Raw genomic sequence first — 15,362 nt, 5'->3', positions numbered from 1 at the left:
GGTCAACATGATCTCTCAAAATCTGAATGGATGGCAACATGCATCCAACAGTACTAAAGAGGCAGCTTCTGAAGAAGCTTATGATCCTGAGAACCCTGCCATGGCAGAGGTTAATTACATAGGTGAACCTTATGGAAACACCTATAACTCATCATGGAGAAATCATCCAAATTTCTCATGGAAGGATCAACAAAAGCCTCAACAAGGCTTTAACAATGGTGGACGTAATAGGCTGAGCAATAGCAAGCCTTTTCCATCATCTTCTCAGCAACAGACAGAGAATTCTGAACAAAACACTTCTAATTTAGCCAATCTAGTCTCTGATCTGTCAAAGGCCACTTTTAGTTTCATGAGTGAAACAAGATCCTCCATCAGAAATCTGGAGGCACAAGTGGGTCAGCTGAGTAAGAAAGTCATTGAAACTCCTTCCAGTATTCTCCCAAGCAATACAGAAGAGAATCCAAAAGGAGAGTGCAAGGCCATTGATATAATCAATATGGACGAATGCACAAGGAAGGAGAAGGACGAAAATCCTAGTGAGGAAGACCTCCTGGGACGTCCCTCAAGCAAGAAGGAGTTTCCTATTAAGGATCCAAAGGAATCTTAGGCTCATATAGAGACCATAGAGATTCCATTAAATCTTCTTCTGCCATTCATGAGCTTTGAAGACTATTCTTCCTCTGAAGAGGATGAAGATGTGACTGGAGAGCAAGTTGCTCAATATTTAGGAGCTATCATGAAGCTGAATGCCAAGTTGTTTGGTAATGGGACTTGGGAAAGAGAACCTCTCTTGCTCATTAGTGAACTGGATACCTGGATTCAGCAAATTCTACCTCAAAAGAAACAAGATCCTGGCAAGTTTTTGATACCTTGTACCATAGGCACCATGACCTTTGCAAAAGCTCTGTGTGATCTAGGGTCAGGGATAAATCTTATGCCACTCTCTGTAATGGAGAAGCTGGGGATCATTGAGGTACAACCTGCCTTGTTCTTATTACAATTGGCAGACAAGTCATTGAGACAAGCTTATGGAATAGTAGAGGACGTGTTAGTAAAGGTTGAAGGCCTTTACATCCCTGCTGATTTCATAATCTTAGACACTAGGAAGGAAGAGGATGAATGCATCATCCTTGGAAGACCTTTCCTAGCCACAGCAGGAGCTGTGATAGATGTCAACAGAGGTGAACTAGTCCTTCAATTGAATGGGGACTACCTTGTGTTTAAGGCACATGGCCATCTCTCTGTGACAAAAGAGAGTAAGCATGAAAAGCTTCTCTCAGTTCAGAGTCAAGAAGAGCCCCCACAGTCAAACTCTAAGTTTGGTGTTGGGAGGCCACAACCAAACTTTAAGTTTGGTGTTGGGACTATACAACATTGACCTGATCACCTTTGTGGCTCCATGAGAGCCCACTGTCAAGCTATTGACATTAAAGAAGCGCTTGTTGGGAGGCAACCCAATTTTATTTATCTAATTTTTATTTTATTTTATTTTATTGTTATTTTGTGTTTTATTAGGTACATGATCATGAGGAGTCAAGAAAAAAATATAAAAATTAAAAACAGAATCAAAAACAGCAGAAGAAAAATCACACCCTGGAGGAAGCACAGGCTAGCGTTCAACGCTAGTAAGGAGCATCTGGCTGGCGTTCAACGCCAGAACAGAGCATGAATCTGGCGCTGAACACTAGAAACAAGCAACATTCTGGCGCTGAACGCCAGGAATGTGCCTAGAAGAAAAGCTGGCGCTGAACGCCAGTAACAAGCATGAAACTGGCGTTCAACGCCAGAAACATGTTACATGTGGGCGTTGAACGCCCAGAACATGCACCACTCGGCGTTTAAACGCCAGAATGGTATGCAAAGGCATTTTACATGCCTATTTGGTGCAGGGATGGAATTCCTTGACACCTCAGGATCTGTGGACCCCACAGGATCACCTCAGGATCTGTGGACCCCACAGGATCCCTACCTACCTCACCCTCTCTCTCCATTCATGGTCATCCCTTCTGTTTTTCATTCACCACCTACATCTATCCACTCTTCCCCATACACCACCTACCTTTAAAATTCAAATTCTCTTTCCCACCCAATCCCACCCATATAGCCGAATACACACATCCCTCAATCTCCTCCATATCTTCTTCTTATTCTTCATCTTTTCTTTCTTCTCTTGCTCGAGGGCGAGCAATTTTCTAAGTTTGGTGTGGTAAAAGCATAGCTTTTTGCTTTTTTATAACCATTAATGGCACCTAAGGCCAGAGACATCCAAAAAAAAAAAAATAAAAAGAAGAAGAGAAAAAAAGGAAGACAAAAGCTTCCACCTCTGAGTCATGGGAGATGGAAAGACTCATGTAAAGGGTTTATAGCTCAGTGGTAGAACATTTGACTGCAAATCAAGAGATCCCTGAGATACCTCAGGGGATAAATTGCCCTCCACACAATTATTGGGAGCAACTAAGGATAGGAACACCAAAATTACTAGGAATCATACAACAGAAGCAAGGAAGAGACATAAAGGAGCTCAAAAAGCACCATTGGACCTTCAAGAAGGCGCCACTCTCACTCAGGTGGATTCATTCCTTGTTCTTATTTCTTTCTGCTTTTCGTGTTTTTATGTTATATGCTTATCTATGTTTTGTGTCCCTACTTCATGATCATTAGTAGTTTAGTAAATATGTCTTAAAGTTATGAATAAATCCATTAATCCTTCACCTCTCTTGAATGAAAAATGTTTTAATCCAAAAGAACAAGAAGTACATGAATTTCGAATTTATCCTTGAATTTAGTTTAATTATATTGATGTGGTGACAATACTTTTGTTTTCTGAATAAATGCTTGAACAGTGCATATGTCTTTTGATCTTGTTGTTTATGAATGTTAAAATTGTTGGCTCTTGAAAGAATGATGAACAAGGAGAAATGTTATTGACAATCTGAAAAATCATGAAATTGATTCTTGAAGCAAGAAAAAACAGTGAATAGCAAAAGCTTGCGAAAAAAAAAGTGGCGAGAAAAAAAATAGAAAGAAAAAGAAAAAGCAAGCAGAAAAAGCCAATAACCCTTAAAACCAAAAGGCAAGGGTAAAAAGGATCCAAGGCTTTGAGCATCAATGGATAGGAGGGCCCAAGGAAATAAAATCCAGGCCTAAGCGGCTAAATCAAGCTGTCCCTAACCATGTGCTTGTGTCATGAAGGTCCAAGTGAAAAGCTTGAGACTAAGTGGTTAAAGTCGTGATCCAAAGCAAAAAGAGTGTGCTTAAGAGCTCTGGACACCACTAACTGGGGACTCTAGCAAAGCTGAGTCACAATCTGAAAAGGTTCACCCAGTTATGTGTCTGTGGCATTTATGTATCCGGTGGTAATACTGGAAAACAAAGTGCTTATGGCCACGGCCAAGACTCCTAAGTAGCTGTGTTCAAGAATCAACATGCTTAACTAGGAAAGTCAATAACACTATCCAAAAATCTAAGTTCCTAGAGACGCCAATCACTCTAAACTTCAAAGGAAAAAGTGAGATGCCAAAACTGTTCAGAAGCAAAAAGCTACAAGTCCCGCTCATCTAATTATAATTAATATTCATTGATATTTTGAAATTCACAGTATATTCTCTTCTTTTTATCCTATTTGATTTTCAGTTGCTTGGGGACAAGCAACAATTTAAGTTTGGTGTTGTGATGAGCGGATAATTTATACGCTTTTTGGCACTGTTTTTAGGTAGTTTTTAGCAAGTTCAAGCTACTTTTAGGGATGTTTTCATTAGTTTTTATGTTAAATTCACATTTCTGCACTTTACTATGAGTTTTTGCGTTTTTCTATAATTTCAGGTAATTTCTGGCTGAAATTGAGGGACTTGAGCAAAACTCTGAAAAAGGCTGACAAAAGGACTGCTGATGCTGTTGGAATCTGACCTCCCTGCACTCGAAATGAATTTTCTGGAGCTACAGAAGTCCAAATGGCTCGCTCTCAATGGCGTTGGAAATTAGACATTCAGAGCTTTCCAGCAATATATAATAGTCCATACTTTATTTGGAAATTGACGACGTAAATTGGCGTTGAACGCCAAGTACATGCTGCTGTCTGGAGTTAAACGCCAAAAACACGTCATGATCCGGAGTTGAACGCCCAAAACACGTTATAACTTGGAGTTCAACTCCAAGAGAAGCCTCAGTTCGTGGATAGATCAAGCTCAGCCCAAGAATACACCAAGTGGGCCCCGGAAGTGGATTTATGCATCAATTACTTACTCATGTAAACCCTAGTAGCTAGTCTAGTATAAATAGGATAATTTACTATTGTATTAGACATCTTTTGATCACTTTAGATCTAAGGAACATCTGGGGGCGCATAGTCCTTAGACCATGGGGGCTGGCCATTCGGCCATGCCTGAACCTTTCACTTATGTATTTTCAATGGTGGAGTTTCTGCACACCATAGATTAAGGGTGTGGAGCTCTGCTGTACCTCAAGTTTCAATACAATCACTATTATTTTCTATTTAATTTTCTTTTATTCTTATTCCAAGATATACGTTGTACTTCAACTTGATGAATGTGATGATCCGTGACACTCATCATCATTCTCACCTATGAACGCACTTGACTGACAACCACTTCCGTTCTACTCTAGGCCGGGCGCATATCTCTTAGATTCCCCAACAGAATCTTCGTGGTATAAGCTAGATAGATGGCGGCATTCATGGGGATCCGGAAAGTCTAACCTTGTCTGTGGTATTCCGAGTAGGATCCCGGGAATCCGGAAAGTCTAACCTTGTCTGTGGTATTCCGAGTAGGATTCTGGTATTGAATGACTGTGACGGGCTTCAAACTCGCGATTGCTGGGCGTGATGACAAACGCAAAAGGATCAATGGATCCTATTCCAACATGATCGAGAACCAACAGCTGATTAGCCGTGCTGTGACAGAGCATTTGGACCATTTTCCCGAGAGGATGAAAAGTAGCCATTGATGATGGTGATGCCCTACATACAGCTTGCCATGGAAAGGAGTAAGAAGGATTGGATGAATGTAATAAGAAAGTAGAGATTCAAGAGGAGCACAGCATCTCCATACGCCTATCTAAAATTCCCACTATTAATTTACATAAGTATTTCTATCCCTTTTTATTTTATTTATCTTTTAAATATCTAATCCAATTACATTTGACCCTATGAATCCACTTAACTGAGATTTACAAGGTGTCCATAGCTTGCTTCATACCAACAATCTCCGCGGGATCGACCCTTACTCACGTAAGGTATTACTTGGACGACCCAGTGCACTTGCTGGTTAGTTGAATGGAGTTGTGATCATAAATTCCAATAGAGCCAATATTTAAATTTCATACAAGTACAAAGAGACCAACTTTTTGGTGATCACAATTTCGTCCACCACAGACCGATTGCGACAGTAAGATTGAGGTAATTATTATCATCAAGCTTAAAGGATAGTGCGTGATTTTATAATACCGCATGTACAGTAGAACTGGGACTGTCGAGCTTAATATTAGACTGAGGAGCAAGCCGGATGGTCCGAGTAAGGAATTGCCTTAATACAAATGGATAAATGCCTGTGATGTAAATGATTTTCTGTTGAGAATGATGTGTTGTGTTTGTTATGTAGTTGGTTGATTTCTAGATTTTTGGTAAAACGGATTGAACCCGTGACTTTTAGTTCCTTTTATTTAAATAGATAAGGTATGGTCCTAAATGATGGATTTGGAAACGTTGGTTTGAATTGTCAGTCAAGTTAAGTTGTGGTTTAGTACTTGAGAAAATAAGTGATGGAACTAATAATACTTGACGAGAAATCAAAATGGCATAGCGGAAGCTTGCTAAAGCGTTAGCATAGTATGGTAATAATAAGGAAAAGTGGGGTATGATTAGAAATGCTTTATGCTTTGAGTACTTAAAAGTTTAGAGAGCTTATGCAGATAATGATTCTAGATAATTGGAATTAATTGCGGCTGTGAGCCTTAATGGTTCTTAAACGAATGAGGAAATTATCATTGATGCGTAATCGAATTTAGATGATGATTAAGTGCAAGTTGTCATGTTCGAGAGATGAGTGCTATGATGTTTGGTCATGGTGACCTTAGATTTAGATCAAGATTTGTAATGATCGGTTTCAGAGGAATGGTTTGGAAACCTTTAAATTGCAATGCTGATGTGGTACTTAGATTGGTTTGAGGAAACCTGTGACGGGTGGTAGACTCCAGTTTTTAGGAGAGGTGCTGTCAAGATTTCCCAAGAATTTGAAAGAGTGTTGGTTATAGTTTCGAGAATGATCTTTGATTGATTATAGTGATGTGGAATGATGGCTATGATTAACGATGACGGCAATATTATTGATGACATGATTTGAGATTTAATAGGGTGTGAGTTGGTGAGACGATAAAAGTAAGGAACGAGGCTGTTGAGCGGCGTTGAACAAATGACTGAGACCCTCGGAGATAGAGAAATCAGAGCGCGTCAACGGAAGCGCGTAGAGTAAAAAGACCTTGGAACTGTTATGCGTTGGATATAAAGGAAGTCTATGCTCGCGTACTCGCAGTGATGGATAGAATTTTCGAGGGCAAAAATTTCTATTAGGGGGATAGAATGTAATACCCGGTCTAACCGAAATTAATTGAATAATAAGTTAAGTAGGAGCGAATATGGTTGGAAGATTTGGCAATTGGAATTTGATGATTTAAATATGATATTTGGATTCATTGAATTTTTCCAAGTCGGAAGACATAGTTTTCTGCGTAAAAGCGCACAGTGAAATTTTGACCGGAAGTACCGGCTGAGGTCTGTCTGGTACTGCAGCTGAGAAAATTAATTATGAGTAAATAAGATTAAGAAATGAGAAATTATTATTAGGGGAGGTAGAAATATTTAAAGTGCGATTTGGAGCGCTAATCTTAAAGGTTTTGGCCCAAAATTGGGCCAACGGACAAAAATAAGTGAACTGGGCCTAAGTGGGCCCAAGACCCAACATATATAAACATTAGTTATGAGCATTTCAGCTCATTTTACCCTAAAAGGAAGGGTTGGGGCGCGGAATTGAGAAGAGAGAAGAGAGAAAATCTAACTCTCTTTGATCTTCAAACCACCATAACTTGAGCTACGGGGCTCCGATTGACGAGCCGTTTACGGCCACGCATCGCTCTTCTCATCCTCTACAATTCTATCTAAGTTTTGTGGTGAGTATTTGACGTTAGGATTTTTGATAGTAAAGAATTTTATAAAAATAGTTGCGTTGTAGATATAGATTCTAAACCAACAGAAATTCCTTCGTGCAAACGTTTTGGTTGTCACAAGTAACAAACCCCTTTGAAATTGATAACCAAGTATTCAAACCTCGAGTCGTCTTCTCAAGGAATTGCAGGGAGGTATGTTCTTATTATTGGCTATGAAAAAGGTAAAATTGGGGTTTTGAGAATGAGGAATAAATATGGCAAATAATTTAAATGACAATTAAAATAAATAAATACTGTAAAGCAAACCCTTTGGCAAGGTAGGAGAAATTGGAAGTCCAGACTTAGTTATTCTTATCAATAATAATGAAAGTTGAATCTTAATTCCACTTAGTCAACCTTTGCTAAAGCAAAGGAAAAGGAAAGTCAAGGGACTAATTAGTTGACCTTCGAATCCTATTTATTTCCTAAGAAAAGGTTGGGATTATTGAAGTTCAGTTCAATTAGCAAAGATAACAGTTATCAATTATGTTGAGCTAAGATAACTCCTGAGTTACTGATTTCTCAACCAAGACCAAAAGGAAAAGGAATTAAATCTGCTGGAATGAAAATGTCTTCAGATTTGGAATAATTAATGGCATAAAAAAAAGAAGGCAATATTAAACTGAAATATCTCAAGTAACATTAAATAAGAAAATTATAACATGAATGTAGCATAAGCCAAATAGGCAACATAACTAATACAAGCAAGCATTAAAGTATCTGAGAGTAAGAGATAAATATAAAATAAAAGAACATTGAACCTGGGATCGAGAGTCACTCCTAAAATTAAGAGAAGTCCTAAATCCTAAGAGAGAGGAGAAAACCTCTCTCTCTAAAAACTACATCTAAAACATGGAAAGTGAATTCTGAGAGCCTCCTTATGAATGGATGCATTCCCCCACTTTATAGCTCTAATCTGTGTTCTCTGGGCCGAAAACTGGGTCTGAAACAGCCCAGAAGTCACTTCCAGCGCTTTCTGATCCGTACAGGTCGCGGCCAAGTGACGCGGAGGTGTCGCCTACGCGGCCGCGCGGGTTGAAGTTCGCAGATGCGACGCGTCCGCGTGAATCACGCGTTCGCGTCGCCTAGCGTCAGGGCAACTATAGCATATTATATATCAAATCGAAGCCCCAGACGTTAACTTTCTAACGCAAGTGGAACCGCATCATTTGGACCTCTGTAGCTAAAGTTATAGCCGTTTGAGTGTGAAAAGGTCAGGCTGGACAGCTTAACAACTTCTTCAACTTCTTGTATTCCTTCCACTTTTGTATGCTTCCTTTCCATCCTCCAAGCCATTCCTGCCCTATAATATCTGAAAACACTTAACACACATATCAAGGCATCTAATGGTAATAAGAGAGGTTTAAACATAGGGAACTTAAGGCCAAAGAAGCATGTTTTCAATCGAAGCACATAATTAGGAAGGTAAATGTAAAACCATGCAAATAGTATGAATAAGTGGGTAAAGAGTTGATAAAATCCACTCAATTGAGCACAAGATAAACCATGAAATAGTGGTTTATCAGTATTTCATTCATCTCTGCCCAGTTTTCGAAATTCCCCACTATTACACGTTTTTGGGTAGTTGGTGTTGAAATCTTGTGATTTTGGGGATTAAGGGATACTCCAACATGGATTCCAAGTGGGTTCTATCCCTACTTCATATGGGCTGAGGTAAGAAGTGCTCAAACCCTTGTGATTTGTCATTTTTATGAGCCCTAGGTTGATGTATGTATGTGATATTGGTTATGTTAGTGTATTTGGTGATTTTGATGCACAATTGGGAGGTTGGTGTTGCTTGTGGAGCTTTGGTGCGGCTTGGAGCTAAGGGTTGGTGGAGACTTCCGTAGAAGAGGTTCAATTGGTTTAGCCACAAGAGGTACGGTTTAAGTTTCATTTACGTACGGTGTGGTGTGATGAGAATTCCTAGGCTATATGCCCCTAGGATTAAGTTTGGATTGTGTAAATGGTTGGTGCTAATATGCATAGTTGGTATGTAATGTGAATTAATGATTGGATTGAGAATTGTGTGGCCTTGTATCCTTGGTGTATTGAGAATTTGATGTATTGGGTAATGAGTATTGATTTGTGGTTTATGCATTTAAATTGTGAAATTGGGCCGGAGGCCGGAAAGAGGTAAGGAAGGTAAGTTGATGTGTGCATTGTATGATGACACAAGTGATTGGATGAATTTCAGATAATGAATACATGAATGATTGGGTTGGTTATTGAATAATAAGGTTTGAGGAGTTGAAGCGTGGAATTTGGTAATTTTGAGTGAAATTGTATAGATGAGATATGTTTGGTTTTGGTTGAGGTATGTTATGCGATCATATATGTGATCATGATTATTGATGCCTTGATGGTATGATGATGCATGAGAGATATGTATGTTGTGATATATGCTTGAGAAATGATTAAGGTTGATTTGTGGGTGAAACCATGTGATAGTGAGTATGATATTGATTATGTATAATGATACTTGATTGGAAATAGTATTGTTGGAAATTGGGATGAGGAAGGATGTATGACATGTTAATGTGTTTGTAATTTAGTCATTTGTTTGAAATGGGTAAAAATGGTTATATGGCGGTTTTGTGAATTGTGGTAATGTGTTAGTGTATGAGTTGAGGAGGCTTAATGTCGATTTTGATATACTTTGATTGATTTCAAAGAAAAGGGATGAAATTGGCATGTTTTGGTTGATTTTGAAAAGAGTCGGAAATGGCTTGTTTTGAAAATGGCACTTTGTGGTTTTGAGTGAAAACATGGTTTTTGGGCATACTTTGATGGAACATAACTTGAACTTCGGATCCCCATTTTGTGCCAAACTCGTTTAGAAATAAAATTGGATCCGGGAAGTCCATGCCGTTTGAAGAATGGGCGGAAAACAATTTAAAATGAGAAAGTTATGTCCGTCGGAAGATTGGGGATTGAATTTGTGAATTCTGCAGCTTTTAACTTAGAAAAATTTTAGCAGAATGACCCCCCGCGCGTAGGCGCACATGGCGCGAGCACGCTGTTCTTCTAGAAGGCACCATCCACGCTTGCGCGTGGTGTGCGCGTGCGCGTCGATGCGCTGCACTCAATGCCCAGCCATTTTCCCGAGAGTTGTGCCAGAGTTGTGCCAGTTTTGTGCCTGGGGCGCAAATACACCCACGCGTACGCATGGCTGACGCCTACGCGTCGTCTGGCTGTATTTCAATCCGCGCGTCCGTGTGTATGACGCATACGCGTCGATGAGCTTTGTAGGCATCCACGCGTGCGCGTGAAGTACGCGTGCGCGTGGCCCTGTTTTCATGCCAAAGTTGATTTTTGAGTTTTAAAAGCTAAATCTCATATTTCTAAGCCTCCGATCTCACTCTTATGTATTAAATCATTATGATATGCCTAGCAATGAGAAAGGAGCTAGGGGATGTGGTAACTTGCAAATGAAGCAAGGGAAAAAGTTATGATCAATGATGATTAAAGATGATTATATAAGATATGGAGGATGACGGTGGAAGTACCGTGTATGCCATGAGCCGAAGGGCTATATTTATTGATAAATGGATGGTTCTTGATTGAACTATGAGTCGGATGGCTGAGTTATTGCCGGATACGGCGGAGCCATGTTGATAAATAGGTTAGTTCTGGATTGAACTGTGAGCCGGATGGCTGAGTTATTGCCGGGTTACAGCAAAGCCATTATGAATTATGGCTGAGTATAAATGCATATATGATTAATGAATGAATGTGTTAAATGGATAATAATGGAAAATGTTGAAATGTGATATGTAACCCCGGGTAGTAGGCAGTGGCGTTGTCCACTTGCTCCGGGTATAAGACGGGAAAGGATGTCTATGATAAATGAGTTTAACTATGGAGTTTTGAATGAATGTAGCTCTGATACCTGGGTAGTAGTAAGGGTTGTGGTTCGTCCCACTTGCTCCAGGTTAATGTTTGAGATTTGATAACAATGATGATTTCTTTTAAACTGAACGGATGTATGTTTTGAAATCCTGGGTAGTAGCAAGGGTTGTGGTTCGTCCCACTTGCTCCAGGTCAGAGATTGTGACGCTTGGGTAGTAGCGGCAGTAGTGGTGAATCCACTCGCTCCAGGTTGAGCTTTTAAACACCCGCCTGTGTAGTAACCGCAGTAGTGGTTATTCCACTGGCTCTGGGTCGAGCGGGTAGTAGCAAGGGGTGTTTTTGTCCAATGGTTAGCTACCAAGACATGTCGGGTTGGCTATATAACCGACAGATGATATCATCAGCCATAGGGCAGGCATACATCATTTGCATATGTTTGAATTGTATAGGTTTGCCTATTTGTTTTGGATTTCTACATCATATATGCTATGTTAACTGATTATGTGCTACTTGTTCTACTTGTACCTTATTTGTGTATTACTTGCCTGTATTACTTGTGCTTGTACAACTGAGAGGCCCCTCATGCTGGTGTCAGTGGATGTTGAGGGCTGTTCTTGATGAGATAATTTGAGCTCCCTAGGTAGACGCAGTGATGTGATTTCACTAGCTCCAGGTGAGGGTATGATGTATTGAAACAGAATTGCTGAGGTAGAATAACTGGTGATGGTTTTGTTTATGATTCTGAGTATGATTCGTGTAAGAGTCAGCGAGTTGGGAAACATGTGAAACATGAATTAGTTTAGCACTCCTTTATGACCGTTGCCTATTCATGGATTAGCGAGAACCTAGAATGGATAATTGTTGAAGAAGTTTATGATGCTTAGTGAGTTTTTATTGCTGTGCATTATATTTATTTGACACTTTTACCGTACTGGAAACCCATGGGCCCGGGGTTCTCATTCCGTATATATCTCTTGTTTTTCAGATACAGGTCCAGGTGCTCAGAAGTGAGCTGTGGTCCGTCTGAGGGACGGCGAAGATCTTTATTTTCTCTATTTTGTGTTTTGCTTAGAATCTCTCCACCTTTGTTTCGAAAAGATTATATTATGTATTGAACTCTTTTGAACTTGCCTATAGAGGCTCTCATGTTTCCTTTGAGAGAGAGTAGGATATACTGTTGTCAACTACTTTCATACTGTACCCTAGCCGGCCTAAACTTTGTGGGTCGCGACTAGTGGCTATTTACTTATGTTATATATATCTATCTGTTATCTATCTCTTAATCTCCTTTATGCCTTGTCCGTATATCGCTTTCGGCTTCACGGTTTATCTTTTTGTTTTTCGAAACGTGAGTGATACGCCTTCGCGATTTTATTTCTACTCTTTTCAGGCTTCTCAATTAATACTCCTTTCGAAATTACCTATATTTATATATTAAAAATCCACCTGAGAGTCGTACAACCGTAATATCATTGACTTATGACTTGAGCATAAGGATTTGAATATTAGGGTGTTACAATCCTCACTTAACTCGGAGTAAGTGGGACAAGGCCAGACCCTTGCATACTACCTGGGCAGGCACATCTCAATCTCATAACCATCCTCATTATTTTTTACTGAAAATCATTCTCTCAATCTTATAACCATCCTCATCATATTTCAATCGTAAAAGTTCATCATCATATCTCAAGCTCATAATGAATTATCACTCATCATCATTCCTTATCATCATATTCATCCTCATTATACTTCACTTTACATTTAGTTCATCTTTCTTCAATTCATTGTCTTGACTTATTTGGTCTCATTCCTAGCTCCTCTACCCTCTAATTCACTGGATCTAAACTCATAACAGGTTTTACAGAAGTTTAGAAGGCTCGAAGAATGGTTAAAAACACAAAAATATACTTTCTGCAAAACTAAGTGGTTGTGCGTACGCACAAGTCCACTTTCGCGCGTACCATGGTATTTACATGGTACTTGCACAAAATCTTTTAAAGTCTGGAATGCCCATCATGCATACGCATGGGTTATGCGTACGCATGACCTCAAAATTTTGCAACTTCTGCAGAATTCAGTTTTGAAACCAGATTTTCAAACGTTCATAACTTTTTATACAAAACTCATTTTCAACCATTTTTGAACCGTTGGAAAGATCATTGAATAAATTTTTATAAAAAAAACCTAATTTTATTGAATTTTCAATTCCGAAGACCGAGTTGCAGTCCGCCGTAGTTAGTTAAAAATCTATTTCTGCCAAAATTTAGGCTTTTACTAAATTTGTATTTTTTCTAAAGCCAAACCATTTGAACTCAAGCCAACACATCCAAAACAGTTTCAAAGACATTTTTACACAAAATCAAACCTCTATCATACCCATACTACCAACACTCTTCAAATTTCCAAAATCCTTCATCACCAAGAATCAAGTTTCAAGCTTATATTTAGAACAGAAATATATTATATCAATTCCACTAACACACATATCCAACCACTCATTTCCGTACAAATCCAAAAGTAATCAATCATTTCAATCCATTTCAATCAATAACTCACAAAACCAACTACTTTTAACATATTCAATACCAAATGTAATAGTTACCAAATCCAAACATAACCACACTAAATTCATATTGTCAATCAATCACACTTATCCGGTCACGGCCTCAAGCCCGAAATTCATGGCCTCTACCCCAACATTCATTAACTCATCAACTCAATAATTCATCATTTCATAATGTCAATCATCAAGCTCATACCACATTCTCACAACTCATAAACAACCAATCACCAAATCAAAATCAAAATCAACACTTCATCAATAAAAATATTTAAATTCCATCCAATCACACAATTCAAACTTATTCTTAAGGGCATTTAGTGTAACACCCTAACTTTTAGCATCTCATGACCGTACTAAAAATCCAAGCGTTACTTACCTCTAAACCTTTTTATTTTATACTATCTTTATTTAATATTGAGCCTTTATGAATACGAATCGAAATTTTAAGAAATCGAAAGGAGACTTTATTTTATAACACCTAACCACAAAAGTATATATCTTCACATGGCTTTATATACATAGACTTATTCAAAGATTCTCAATTACAAGTCTTGCCCCTCTAAAAGTCAAAACAATAAACAGCAAGGGGAAAGTAAATTCTAGGACTAAACCAAATATAGGAAATACAAATTCATATATTTACAAAACTCTGTGGATCGGTCGCGGCTCTTCGCCAAGGATTTCTGAACCTGATGCTGAAACAGAAGATCTGTAGAGGGGTGAGAATGTCGTCCTCGCATATTCTAAGTAGGGAAAGTGAATGCCGTAAAAATAATGAACCAAAATGCGAATAATTGACTTTACTTAGTAAAAGTATTCTCTTATCAATCAAGCCTTTGAAAATACTCTTTAATTTTACTTTAGACAATTAATTACTTTCTTTAAAATTTCTGAACTTAAATCAAAACTTATTTACAACAATAATTCTTAAACACCTTAAAACATAAACTAATAGTACCAGAGATCCAATTGAACACACAAAGCAGAATAAGACAACTAGCACAATCACAGAGAAAATACAACAAGTAAAACACAACCAAATACAAATATGCAAACAATATGATGCATGTCTGTCCTAAGCAGGCCATGAGCTCATGCGTCGATTGTCTACCCGCAACCCGACGTTACTCAAGGCGAACCTCGAATATGATTTCTTTACCGTGTCAGTTAGGCACAATTATCATCATGGGTAAGTCAGTTAGGATATCTTGGCATCATGGTAGAAACAGGCTATCAATTAGGCGAATATTCATGCACTAGCAATCTCAAGCTATCAATTAGGCGGGCCTTTTCGCATTAGCAATTTGGCACAAGGCCCATTCGACATACGCTTTTCATTATTCATTATCCGTTCCAGTTATCTCTTTCATACATGGCTTCTTATTTTCTTTCTCTTTATTATGCCTCCATATCACCAATTACATACACATACCTCCATATCACCTACATTATTAAACATACTTTCACAGCATCGCTTAATTACACATACCTCTGCATCACCAAATAATCAATCACTCTTACCTCCACATTACCTCATAGGTATACTTTAAGTCTTAGCATCAAAACCTTTAATTTCCAAATACCCAAACTTCTTTAACTTTTATTCAAGATAAAAGTCACTTTCTTAATAAACAGAACTCAGTTCATAACTTAAAACAAAATCTTTTCTTAATAGATTGAACTTAAAACATTATACTTTTCTTAATAAATCAAAATCAATTAATACGATTCT

The sequence above is a fragment of the Arachis stenosperma genome, chromosome 10 (genome assembly GCF_014773155.1).
Source record: "Arachis stenosperma cultivar V10309 chromosome 10, arast.V10309.gnm1.PFL2, whole genome shotgun sequence".
NCBI classification, from domain to species: Eukaryota; Viridiplantae; Streptophyta; class Magnoliopsida; order Fabales; family Fabaceae; genus Arachis; species Arachis stenosperma.
This window is presented reverse-complemented; position numbering follows the sequence as displayed.